The sequence below is a fragment of the Triturus cristatus genome, chromosome 8 (genome assembly GCF_964204655.1).
Source record: "Triturus cristatus chromosome 8, aTriCri1.1, whole genome shotgun sequence".
NCBI classification, from domain to species: domain Eukaryota; kingdom Metazoa; phylum Chordata; class Amphibia; order Caudata; family Salamandridae; genus Triturus; species Triturus cristatus.
In genome coordinates, this window is record NC_140591.1 from 845992402 (window position 1) to 846006623 (window position 14222).

The 14222-nt window shown below is 41.4% G+C and overlaps 1 protein-coding gene across 2 annotated transcripts in view; it reads right to left on the reverse strand.

The window, feature by feature from the left end:
* Positions 1 to 14222, reverse strand: part of EPHA3 (EPH receptor A3) — an 853417-nt gene that overhangs the window by 811385 nt on the left and 27810 nt on the right. The gene's annotated exons all lie outside the window — the stretch shown is intronic.

The following is a 14222-nucleotide window of genomic DNA, read 5'->3' on the forward strand; positions in this document are numbered from 1 at the left end:
GCTTGGGTAACGGAGTAGCATGCTACCCGCCAAAAAGCGCTTGAACACCCCATCGGGGTAGCAAGCACTATATAAATGCAAGCCCTTCCCTCTTCTATCCCTCCAGTATCCTTTTGAATCCAAAAAACAGACTAGCATGTCCACTGCTCAAATTAGTTTCATATTGCCCTATACTAATTCACCACTAATCCTTTTTGGGTTGCGGAGTAGCATGCAACTTGCCGGAAAAGCGCTTCCACTCCTCAGGGGTAGTAAGCGCTATAGAAATGCAATTACAATTTTACCTTAAAAAAACTCTCCTAATGTGTGCGTGTGTATATTCAAAAGTAAAACTCATTAACATTTTTCAAATGCAAATGACAGCAAATAAGTCTGATTTCTTTTTTTTTTTTTACGTGAAATTCAAGTAAAAACAAGAGCAACAGCGCCAACTATTGTGTTAGCATTGACAAGAAATTCTATGTAATCTCTATCCTCTAGTATCATAAGAACACTAACTAATGTGCATGCATTTTTAAATGGAACCTTCTAGAAACAGTGCACTGCTGTCCTTCTTGTGGTAAGTGCAGCCTGCTGTAGGTTAAATGTTTCAGCTCACACTTACTACTTTTTCAAACAAATCATGCTCCTATGTACATTATACTGTCATGTCGAGCTGCAGGAGCACTGGTAAATCCCTCCTTGGATTATCCAGCTGTTTGGTTATACATTCTTCAACTCACGTGCTATCCATTAGGAAACTGGCACCCTTCGCTTCTTTCATGCATGCAAAAGACTGAAGAAATATAACACTGACTTGAGTGCAAATGCAAAGGAATTATTTAATCTTCATCGTAAACTCAACCTCAAGCAGTACGTCTGAAGGTATGATTTGTGTACATTGCCTCGGAGGATGCCAATAATGTACCGATTGCTTTGTTCTACATAAATAATTTCAAATTCTTTGAAATGTGACACCGTGGCCTTGATGTGAACACTTTGGCTGCGTTTTAATTTCCCATTTTCTACCATCAACTAAGTAGCATATTAGAGGGATTTCAAAGTTTTGAAATGCCTTGGTCCTGACTCACAATTGTGTTAAAAACACTACTGCTGTGCAAACACTATTGCCTTTGACATTACCGTTCTCTGTGTGGCTTTATATAGGGGCAGATTGCTTGACTGGACAATAGTGCTGTCTATGCAAGTGAACAGTCAGGCCCAGTTCACGATGGATTTGGGTGTCTTGTTTTGGCCACAAACTCCCATTTGCACTCACACTGGGATTACAATCTCGGTTCAAATCATGAATGTTTGCTTCAGTGATTTGCAGCAGATTTGTGCAAACCTGCTGCAAATCACAGGAGCCAATGGTGCAGATGCATAATAAACGAACCTTGCATTGGGTGGATAAAACTTTTCGTTTGTGTATTTTTTTCATTTGTAACTGGTTTCACATTGCACACCTGCTAATTACTGGTTGCAAATTAGGTGGTGTATCATATTTGCACTCAATGGGCCTAATTTACAATATGTTGCCGCACAGCAACGCAGCTAGCCTTCCTGCTGCGCTGCTGTGCGTCACAATAAAAGGGCAGGAAAGTGCTGTATCTACAAGATACAGTGCATTCCTATCCTTCTCACCTGCACCAGCGCACAAACAGCCGCCGTGCGTCAGCGCAGACACCCTTGTGTTATTTACAAGGGTGCCTACACTGAGAGGATTATTGTTTTCGTCCAGGAAGGGACACCTTCCTGCATAAAAACAATCACTGCAGGCATTTTCCTCTTTCTATGCGTCCTGAAGAGTGCTGCACAAATAGACAAAGGAAAAACCAAGGAGAAATGTAAGTATTTCTCCGTGTTGCGCCTCCTTACACCTCCCCTGGCGAAGCATAGGATTCTGATGCATTCCCATGTTTACAAAATGTTGTAAATCTAGGAGTGCGTCAAGTTCCATGGATGTTCCGTGGGAGCACCCGCAGCAACACCCATGGAACGCTCCTTTCATGCAGAGTTATGCGCGAAAGGGAAACACATTTACAAGGTCATAAAAAGTCACGCAGGGTGACTTTACATGGCCTGTAAATATGGGGAAGCCCATTGATCTGCCGGAGCATCAATAAAAGTAAAGCACCGGCGGCGCAATGGGCTTGTAAATAAGCCCCAATGTTTGCAGTCTAATCAGAAATTGGCCCTGAGAGGGCACTGGCAGTGCGCCGTCTCCCTAGCAGGCAGAGCAGGATGTGCCCTCTTATGTGTAACAATGTGTAAACAAATGGCTATCACACAGCATATTTCAATCTGTAAATATATGCAGTGGCATAACGAAAGTTGAGGGGGCCCCCCAGCAAGGTACACGGAAGGGGCCCCTGCTTTGGATTTAATCTGGAGCTCTTAGGCCTTAGTACTGTACTGAGAGAGACCCTGCAGCTCGGTGCCCCCCCCCCCCCCCCCCGCACCGTGAGGGCTGCGGGGGCCTGTGTTTCGCCCCTGAATATATGTTTTTCATGGATACAGATTTTGCATGTGATTTAGTTATGCTTGGTAAGCGAGAAGGAATGAAGGAAGATTATTGTTCCGCTTGACATTCATCGTGAACCCCAACTGTTGCCTATTGCGTAGAATATGTCCATGAACTACCTAGATTCACTGTTGACACACTGTTGGGCTACTACACCTTATTTATTCACAAGTCTGACTTGCTGTGTGTCACACATTGCCTAACTCTGGTCAGTCTGGGGACCATTTTGGTCGATTGCACTCTCGAATAGTGAGTACAAGAATATCGTGGCACACTTTTTCTTTATTTATTTTTTATTGTGGACAAAATATTGTGGGTCAAAATATCAAAACTTAAGTGCAAAGAGGGAAGAATAGATTTACTGCCGATTCATCTCCTGTATAGCTTGGGAAGTGGAGTGAGGCACGTATGTTTATGCCTCAAGCTTTTGAAAAGTGGCAAAGACAATAAAACAGTGCCCTGCACACGCTTCTTGCTAAAGGTGGGACGTTTTGAAAGAACATCCAACCAAGGTGCAGCAGACCCAGAAATTCTGACCAGGCCACAAACTGAAAATAAACCACCTTATGTTCCAGTAGTAAGAGCCCTGTAGTAGTCGAACATATTAAAGCTGGGGATAAAAATAGCACTGGTGACGTAGAATAACTGATCTTTGTGGTGTTTTGTGAAAAAAAAAACTTTTGTAGGATTTGCTTGTTCTTGAAACTTGGAAATTCTCTTTTCTGCTTGAGTATAGGCAGTAGCGGCCCGTGGTGGGAGTGCTGCTGGGCGCTGACGTCAAATGCGATGCAGCGCACACAACGAACTTTGTTTTATCTATTTATATGTTTACTTACCTCTAATCGGCCATAATCCGTAGTTTACTACCCCCCACCCTGCCCCTCCCCCGCCCCACGTCAGCGCCCAGCAGCACTCCCACCACGGGCCGCTACTGTGTATAGGTACTGTTCAAGGAAGATACAAAAACGCACATTTTTATATACTGAATCATAGTCATCTGGTGCCCTTTCCAGGGACTATATCTTGGAACAGAAATATAACAGCACTAAATTGCCTGGGCTCTTATCAGGAGGCCACTGTGGCTTGCACCACACATGGCCCCTGCTGTGCTACCACTGATTCTCATAACATAATTACTAACCATCACACACAGGTGTGACAATTCAGATTATTACAGGCACTCAAAGAATGGCTTGGTCAGCAGGTGAGAGACATTTTAATGTGTATTAAATTAATAATACAATATTGTTGTTGTCTCCAAATTGGCCAGACAGCACCACCTTGTTGACAACAAAGTACCAGAAACCACCAGATCAAATTAAGCACTGAGATGGAAGCAGCAAATATTAAACTCTAAGATCCAGCTTTCTGAATGTGGAGTTCCTGGCCTGTAAGTTGAACAGTTGATGTGAATGGCTTTTTATCCAAAGTAGGTGTCTTGAACACACTTGAAGAGGAAGGCAGCATAGACAGATCTGTACTGGTGCCTGATTCCAGACTAAATCAACAACTGGTGACGGATGGGCTGACTGCTTCCAAAAGCATCAGCCACTGGCATTCACTCGGACCTCATTGCTGTCCTTTTTTTCTGCCTACTTAATAACTGCAGACAAGGAAAAATCATATGAAATAATTCTTGGTCCCATTCCAATAGGAGATGTCTAGCCCAATTTACTTGGACAAAACCCCTCTAAACAGAAACACAAGCAACCCCAAACTGGTTTCAACCTTGTTGGGCACTGTAATTGAGGTGCCAAAGGACTGTACAGCACAGAACTCATATATGGGAAAACCTGTTACACTTGGTGCATCAAATAATTTTTTTAGTTTTAGAGTTTCATATAGCGCAAACTCGTCCCGAAGCGCTTTACATGAGCATCAGTTGCATTACAGACAGACACATTCATTTTTGTTTGGCACGGGGAGATTATGTGATTTGCCCAGAATCACAGGATTTTGGGCTTCCCTGCCAAGACGTCGGCCACTGTAGACGTTAGGCCACACCCTCTCCCACGTTAAATTAACAAGAGGTGATTTGTGGAATGCTTGCAAAAGTATCACACACTAGCAATCCCTCAGGGATGCAATCAAGTTCATTAGTCTTTGTGCACTATACCATGTCTTCTGTTGGAGCAGGACCAAGCTAAAGGTATGGCATAGAATGCTATAGTATTCTTCCATTACTTTTCTTCTGTCTTACTAGCTCTTCACTCTGCATGAGTTCACTTCTTGGAGATGGTGTCTGTGGCGCCCAATCATAAGAGGGCTTCTATAGTTCAATCTGAACATTCACTCTGCATGAGTTCACTTCTTCTTCAGAGCTCTTCACTCTGCATGAGTTCACTTCTTCGAGATGGTGTCTGTGGCGCCCAATCATAAGAGGGCTTCTATAGTTCAATCTGAACATTCCCAATGCTATCGAGATTGTTCATAGTGCTGTTTTGGGGATATACGCTTATTGCTTCTGTTCCTTCTTTGTTAAAATGCCATTTGCTAGGTGCATTTCAGTGAAGAGTTATTCGTTTGCCAAAATGGCCCTTTTTTGTCATTGACATGTTCATACGTCTGTTTTTAGGGAGAGTTGATTTTGATTGGAGGAGAATAAAATGGGCAATGAAAGTTTGGTAGAGCTGCATTTTATGTGATCACACTGGCCTATCAATGGTCCTTGAACATGGCCGCCTTTTGATGTAAAAGTAGCTGAATTCCTCAGATGAGCTCTGGTGATGGTTGAAGAAGTGTCAGGGGTTGTTTTTGGGAGGTAACTTGGGTAAACTGCATTTCTGAAGGATGTAAAAAAAAGTAGACTTTCAATCGGTTTAGTTTAATGATTTATGTCCATGTTGTAAAGTTCTCAGTAAACTTAATTTCAGTTAAGTTTTCAAGGACAAAATTCAATTTTGTTCTGCTCAAAAAGGTGCAGAGAAAACAATAACACTAAGAGGAATTTTGCTGAGACCATAATCTGGTATACAGAAATATATTGGGACGAGTCTGTTTATTTAACTTCACAGCAGTCTTTGAAAATTGAACCCTCCCATTACATCTTTGGAAGGAAAACTGCACTTCTCCCTCCACCCCCACCTCAGATTTGCACCCATGGCAGGACAGCTTCATTACTGGCCATTTAGAACAATAAACATGTAATTTAAATGTAGGAATGGTGTTTTGAAATCGAGCTCTCAACATAAACACAGCGTTTCTCATTTATGTCATGTATACCAATGTTTACTGAACTGCTTTCAAGTGTTCTACGGTGAATCTGGTTTGCTGTTGTATTTTGGACGTTGTCTTTAAATGTTTTAAATTGTTCTTTTTTTCATGCTCCTGTCAAAATGACTTTCTCGCGAAACACCAAGTTTCATACGATTTGACTGACATGGACTAGATTCTGTGATCGGGACTAGCCAACCCTGACTGTCCTTTTAGGATTTCACGGGCCTTTTCACTCCAGTGTTGTTTGCTTTCAGCTTCTTGCTGCTTTGAAACCAGACTCCACCTGGTTCCTCAAAGGACAGCAAAACAAGGCTGCCATCCCCTTGAAGTGCAACAAACCCCTGGCCTTCTGCTAAAAATAACCAAAGTCGCTGCAAAATAAACTAAAAATAGGACGCTGCATTTCGTGCACGAGGGAAATGTGACATGACAAGTTTTTCCCAACTCCCTCACACCATGGTAGGAACATCATGGCATTCCTTAGATGCGAACAATACACACTCCAGCTGTGAGAAATCGCGTTTTGTTTTCTTCACAAACATTCATGAAAATATGTGTAATATGTGAAATGTGGTTTGGTGGTATCTCTTGTGGAAATTTCACAAGAGATTTCATACAGAATATCACAAAAATACTGTTCCTTGAGCAAGGACATTTTTGCATCAATTGGTCGCCCGCAACCAAAATCTATGTGGAATTATGTAATGTGAACTCAGGAAATTTTGCAAATTTCACATAGTGCGAAATTAACAATTTTCGGTGGGGTAATGAAAATTCAGGACAACCCTGCATATCCCTAGTGACAACATCTGAAAGCTGAACTTATGTTTAAGAAAGGGGATTTTTAAACTTTTGCAGTTCTGCATTCTATCCACAAGCAAGATGCACACTCCCCTCCATGGGCAACTCTGAGCTGGTGGTAACGCCACAGTAGAATACGTTTTAAAGGAAAGAAATGGCTAAACTAGCTGCTAAGGCGGAGGAGCGTCGCCCCCACTGCTCTTAGAGTAGTAAAACGGGAAAAAATAAAATAATAATTACAAGGTTATCATTGTTTTATTTTTGGTTGCTGTGGGCTGGGTTAGGGTGGGGCTGGTGGCTCAGGGTGGGAGGAGAAGTGGACTGTGCACGCTAAGTGAGCATGACTGCTTGGCCGGCCTTTCCGGCTGGCCAAGCAGTCATGCACACTTTGCATATTCCCCACCAGGCTGTAATGGACAGCTGTAATGGACAGCTCCCCTGAGCGTTGTGATTGGCTCATGGGAGCCTATGTGCCGGGTGCTTCCTGCAGCTTCTTCCGGACTGGACTCAGGAAGAGAAGAGAAGAGGAAGAGAGACGCGGCCGTCGGAAAAGGTTAGTGTTTTTAAAAAATATATATTTTCAAATTCTTCCCCATTCCCTACCAGCCGCCACTGCATCCTAATGTGAAAATATACAGCGCCGAATACAACCTTAGCATAATTGATCAAAGTAGGCTATGTGCCATTAACAAACACTATGTCACACATGCTGCATGGATAAAAAGCACATGTTGCTTCATAACGTTTTTACTGGCATTCCTTTGAAGGTTCTTAAAGATGAAAGATGATTTTTTTTGTTTTATATGCGCTTTTGAAAGGAATGGTACACCCAGTGTGGATATTGTTTACATACCAGTCTTTAAAAAGCAACATTCAACATGAGACGTGGCACAGCTCGTTGATTATATATTTTATAAATACCTACCTCAAAACCCGATTGGAAAGATTAAGAGCCTGACAATGCAAACTGAACCCCTAGCGGACACTTAGTACTTGTGGTGGACAAATGCACCTATTTTAAATTGATATTCACATGGAAAGACTGATAAAAAAATGTTATTTTTATGTCTCGCTTACCAGGCAGCTTTTAGCTGTCTTGTAGGTGAAAGCCTCTTGTGAGCCACAGCAGACATATAAAGTAGGCTAAAGGCCTGCACTTTGCTTTAACCCCTCGCATGCCCGCTTCGGCCAACGGCCGTCGCGAGCACTACCTCGGTAGTGCTGCGCACGTCCGTTGGCCGACGCGCCACCGCCCGCGCAATAAATCACCCGCACCACGGCGGAATTTACACCTCGGTTAAAGGGTTAATATTGGTTTGCCTTAGTATCACTCTTATCTGCCTACTTCTTATTCAATGGCTTGCCATCCTCTTGTTGTGTTTGTCCCTCCCATGGAGCATAGCCTCTTTAACAACATTTTGATTGACCGACTTATATCCCTCCATACCCTCATTTAGGTGACTACTTTTTTCTCGTTCATTCAACACTCCATGAGAGTACATGTCTTTGCTTGCTCTTTTCCTCACGTGATGCTTCCCTTTCCCTCAAAAGTCTGCCTTCCAGTACTCAGTGTTGCTCTCCACCATTCCCAGCTTGTTTGTTAAAGCACGGCAACAGGTATGTTTTTACCGGGGTATGACTGAAGAACAGACTTTAAGGTTTGTTTTTGTTTCATCTCCTGCACTCCACATGTTGCACAGACCTGAAGCATTGGCACAGGGGGAGGGGCCAGCTGTTGTTCTCACTGAGCTGGTATTTGTGGCTGAAGGTGTAATTAGCATGACTGAGAAAGAGATGTCTCTCCTTTTAGAGGGTCTTTAATCTGCTCCTTGGGTTATTGCAGAACACAATGGCTGGAACATGTTTCAGTTCTGAGCCCTGTGAAAGTAAATTAGGCCTTCGTAAGCATTTTCTCTAAGACTGCCTTATTCGTTTTTAACCCTGTTTAGAAATTCTGGGTGGAAAGTATTTGAAATAAATGTAATTTATAACAATTTAAAATATTGAATTCGGTGTACAGTTTTGAGATACTTAAGATATGATTTCGCTTTTTGCCCTGTATTTTGAAAGGTTTTTTCTTGTACTTGCTTTAAAGAGTTTTTTAAAACAAAGCGTTGGCGACACTAATGGCTTGCCACTCACAATGTAAAGGTGACACCTATTGGTTTTTCCAATGATTGTTACACAAGTCAGTTGGGAAAAACTTAATTTTTTTACACTTGTCACTGCAAGTGTTTCTGCAAATGTGCCCTTCATTGGTGCAAATTCTCCAGTGCATTCATACAAAGACAGCTCATTAGCTCTGCAAGCATTGTGTGGGGTTTGGTTTACATGCGGGCAAATACATTAATGCATGGCTCTGAGCTATGAATCAACTTTGATTCTCAAGACTCGCATGAGCCCATCAACTCTTCAACTCTCAATCTACTTTATATGACCAGCATTTCTATTAAACATATCTGTCATTAATGTAGATTCACAGCACTATGGACTTTGTGGACTATGTGTTTACACGTAGTTCCAGGTTTCATCACTGGCCAGAAACTGAGATGTCATGAGAAGATCTGTTCTGAATATCATGTTCTTGTCCATCACTGAGGCTGGAATTTCTAATGAGTAATTTGAACGGAGAGCATTGGGTTTAATGGCAGGAGGGGCATAGGTGGTCTTGTGAGATGGTTGCTTGACAGCGTCTTCTTCATTGAGCTGTGAGTGTAGGATTTTTGGGTAAAAGAAGTTAATCAGCAGAAGTGGGTGAAACTGAAGTTTATTCCACAAGTAGTCATAATACCCTTGAGAATTACTTTTTCATGATAAACCATACTGGCTGTCAGCTACCTGAAGAATGCACTTAAGCAATCCTCATGTAGGAACTGAACAATGTGAGATTCCTGCTCCAATACATAGTCCATCCAGTTTCTAAAGTCACGTGCTGAACGTTGCAAGAGCGGCACATAGGGAAGCATTACCCATCCAGCTACACGCTTCTAGCACATATTTTGTCTCTGAACTTTGTCTCCTGCAGGAGAACTTGATGTGATTAGCATAAGCTTAAGAAAACAAAGATTATTCCTGATAGGCAAAGCACAACAAAAGGGATTTACACAAGATTAGGATTGTGAAAAAGAATGGACAGTCCAATTTGTTAGCAGGTGTTTACGTGTCCAGCAGGCAAAGTCACCTGTACACACATGTGCCAGATTAAAAGGGATGGAAGAAAAAGGTTGAGAACTACAGACGGGCAGAGAAAGAGAAAAAGAGGAGAAGGGAGGGAGGGACGAAGATGCAGAGAGCAAGAGAAAGAGGGGTGAGAGATGGGCAGGCAAGATGGAAGTTGAAACCATGAAAAAGAGAGGGTTGTGTGCAGGCAGAGAGGCAGGCAGAGAGACTGAGGGAGGCGGAGAGGAATGAGGAGTATGAGAGGGAAGTTTGAGAATGCTGACAGAGACAGACGTAGATGCAGAAAGTAGTAGGACATCGAACGGAAAGAGGGATATCGATAATTAGAGTTTATGAGAGAGAGAGAGACGAGCGAGCGCGAGAGAAAGAATGATGAGTTGAGACAGCAACGAGTTTACATTGAGAGAAAAGCCAAAGGAATTCATGCATAACAACAAAGGGGAAAATAAAGGGGAGAAAATAGGTGGGGAAGAAGAATAAAGAAAAAATGAAACTAGAAGAGAAAGAAAGGAAGAAAGGAAGAAAGGAAGAAAGAAAGAAAGAAAGAAAGAAAGAAAGAAAGAAAGAAAGAAAGAAAGAAAGAAAGAAAGAAAGAAAGAAAGAAATGCATAACAACAAAGGGGAAAATAAAGGGGAGAAAATAGGTGGGGAAGAAGAATAAAGAAAAAATGAAACTAGAAGAGAAAGAAAGGAAGGAAGAAAGAAAGAAAGAAAGAAAGAAAGAAAGAAAGAAAGAAAGAAAGAAAGAAAGAAAGAAAGAAAGAAAGAAAGAAAGAAAGAAAGAAAGAAAGAAAGAAAGAAATAGTATACTTGTTTGGATGAACGCGTACATACTTTCAAGTTCACCCAAGAAACACGCATGGAGAATTGAGAATTACAGCTAAGCACAAGCACCTGGTCCCAGCATCATCATGAGCCTGTCCACCGCTAAGCCCGCCATTGGAAGAAAATCAAATGGTTCTGCAGTAACCCTCACTGTGAATATCTCCTGTACAGCTTGGGGAGTGGAGTGAGGCAAGGATTTTTGTGCTTCAAGCTTTTAAAAAGCGGCAAATACAATAAAAAAAGGGCCCTGCAGACATTTCTTGCTAAAAGGTGGGACATTTTGAAAGAACCTCCAACCAAAGTGCTGCAAACCCAGAAATCCTGACTAGACCACAAACTGAAAAGGACCACCTATGTTCCAGTAGGACTTCTCCTCTGCAAACAAGTAGCTGACATTTGCTATAGCACAGTCCTCGCCAATGTTCCCTCTAATTTGTTTCCTTTGTGTGCAGCACTAAAGGTGCTTTGTGCACTACAGTCAAGGTTGTGTGCACTGAAGACAAGCAACAGCTTAATATGCGAAGTTGAACAGGGTGCCAGCTGCCAAAATCAGTGTCATAGCAAGGGTGCCATTGGCCCTAATCTAAGCCAGAAAAGAAATGTCCCCCCTCGCCTTTGAGTTGGTATTAAAAGACACCCATTACAGGGGCGCAGTGGGCTCTTTGCACATATGAGACCCGGTGACACTGAGTTTTGTGCCCTAAACATTCTACAAATCATTCCTCTCTCTTCACTATTGTTATGATTCTCTTATTGCCTTCTCACATCTTTTCTTATCTCTATTCACTTCCACTGTAACTCTCTTCCTTGTCCTCATCTCGTTCCTCCCTTTTTAAAGTTATTGTCTTGTCTCGTGTGCCTCTTTTTCTTCACCACTTTTCTTTCTCCCTATCCTCTCTCCTCTACTTCTCCCTCATCCTGCCTTCTCTTTACAATCTACAACCTACCATTCTCTCTTCCCCAAACTCTCTCTAATCTTCCTGTCCTCCTCTCATCTCTGTGTCCTCTCTCCCATTCTACCCTTTCTCTATCAAATCTATATCTTGACTATGCTTCTCTCCTAATCATTTCGTTCATTATCTCTGACCTCCTTGGTTGTCACCTTTGTCTACCTAGACCCTTTTAAAATATTTGTTTTATTCAAGTTTTCAATTTGCAACAAACCTATTGTGTGGGTATTGCCCACTCTACAGTTAATGGGCCATTATTTCGATTTATAGCCGCTGTGGTAAATCCAGTTTTGTCTTTCCTCTTAGCACTTAGTCGTTCTCTTCATGAGTTTCTTAATTACCATGTGGCGCCCAGCCCGTCTGCTCTTTTGTAGAGTGGGCAATAGCCACACAATAGGGAGTCACTCAATTACAAGATCGGTGCAATCTTATAAGAAAATATTCCAGTTGGAATTCACACAACATATGTGAACAAGCTCAAAAATTGAAAACCATCCCAGAGCTACCCACATTGGACATCTGGTCCCGCCTTTGGCTAAACAAATTTGACTAGACGCTACCCTACTGATCCCCCTCACAACCTCCGCTGCATTAATTTAGTGAAATTGAGCGGTCCTGATGAAGATGGACTCAAGTTTGATAATCCACTGAAACGTGCGTCGACCTGAATACCTTCCAGCTGGCGCCTTAACCGTGGAAAACAAAGAAGGATTCTCACCACAAGTTATCTTGTGCAAGCCATTCAAGCTGGAATATTATGAATGTGATGTATGAATGGGTATGATTGGGATGTGAAGACTGCATGTTAAGTTAGTTCACTTGTGATGATGGAAGGGGACACATTCTAACATGACAATTTGCATGTTCAATATTGCACAATCATGTTTTACTTGCATGTTTTAGGAAAATTGTTTTTTGTTGAATTATATATGTTTTGCACTGTATATAAGAACACAGAAAGTTTATGGTTTTTAAACTATAAAAACACACAAATGAAAAAAAGGATTTACAACTAGTGCAATTAAATTATCAGAGAAGATTAAAAATAAAATATATGAATTAATGAAATAACGTGGTACTTAGCCATATTTTTAACAAAGGGATAGCCCGTATCTAGCCATTGCGAAAATTATTGTTGGTTGAGTGGGAAGTTCTTCATACATTTTTGCATATTGATTTCCCCTTCTTTCGCAGACCACACGTATCACTTATCAAGGGGTACCTCTGACCTTGCATACTAAGGAACTTATTTTGCATTATGAAAGTTCATATAAGGAATTATTTTTTGATCTTGGCTCTGAAGAACCAATTCTATTGTCTCACCTTGAACTATTCAGATACAGAATCTGTGTCCTCCAGAAGAACAGGTTTGTTAAAAAAGAAAAAAGCATATCCTTAGGCCAAATAAATTTTATCGGGCTCGAGTAGAGACATCCTTAGCTGTCAACTGTCAGAGACCTATTGTCTCTAACAGATTAAAAATAAATATTTAGTGGTCCTTAGGCCTTTGGGATAGGCTTATTCACTTGATTGAATGGCTTTGTTAGCTATCTCATTTATCTCCTTCTTATTCAATAGATGTTCTCTGTACTATTTGTTTGACCTATCTCTGGAGCAGTTCTTCTTTACTGTTTTCTGATTGGATTACTTGTTTTCTTCCACTGCTTCCAATGAGGAATCGCCTTTCTTTTTCTTTCTAGTACTACACAGGAGTGCTTGTGGGTTTTTTTACTCTCTCCGTCATGTTCTGCTTCTTCCTTCAAATTCCCTCACATTTTCCATGCTACCCTCCTCCATAACCATTTCATTGGCCTTCCATTGCCTTTTAATATTTTTTAACCGTCTGCCTCCCCCCCCCAGGCCACGGTTGCCCCAACACACCAGCCTCCCCCACTCATTTTTTGCCCTATCCTTGTTGCATTCTTTTTTCAATATTTATATCTATATATTTTTGGAGTGCCCAGAATATGATTTTTGAGATTTTTTTTTCTGACCCCCGTTAGGCATCCATCATCATGATGTGATGCGTGTGTATGCATAAATAATCATACTGGTCCATCTTGTTGGGCAGGCATAGCAGCATGACGCCTACATACAAATTAGTCATGTGAATGTGTGGATATGCATCATTGCAAATTTTTTCCTGATGCTGTTTAGCATTGTCAGAGAAGCATATAGCATCAGCAAAAAAAAAAAAAACTCTGGGATAGGTAAAAGCCCACTTCTCTTTTTAACAGCGAGATTCATTGACTTGGTATATGCTTATTTTACATTCAACTCTGTAAAATTGTTTTTACTGTGTTCTTTGATGAGACTTTAGAGTACATTACAAAAAGGGCCACTGGAATTATGTAATTCTGAGGAATTTACATTTTTTTAACAGAATTGGGGATTTGCCGCATTTGCCACATAATCCACCATCTGCAATATAATCTGCAGTTTTTTAAAGAATTTTTTTTTTCCTAGTGCAGCAGGATCAAAAACTACTAAAAACATGGTGACAAGCGTTCCCATGCAGAGGAAGGCCTTTACAAAGGTTTGCGGGCCATCATTCAATCGCTTATAGCTGTATTTGGGTGTTAAACTGTTAGTAATACGGTGTCATAATATTTGCCCAGACAGGGTTGGTGTGTTAAAATCGCAAAATAATGAAAAATTCTATCACAAAATGTGCGCATTACACTGCTTAATTTGCCTTTTCTACCCACCTAATTTAGTCAATCCTGACGCATAATTCCATTGGCCCT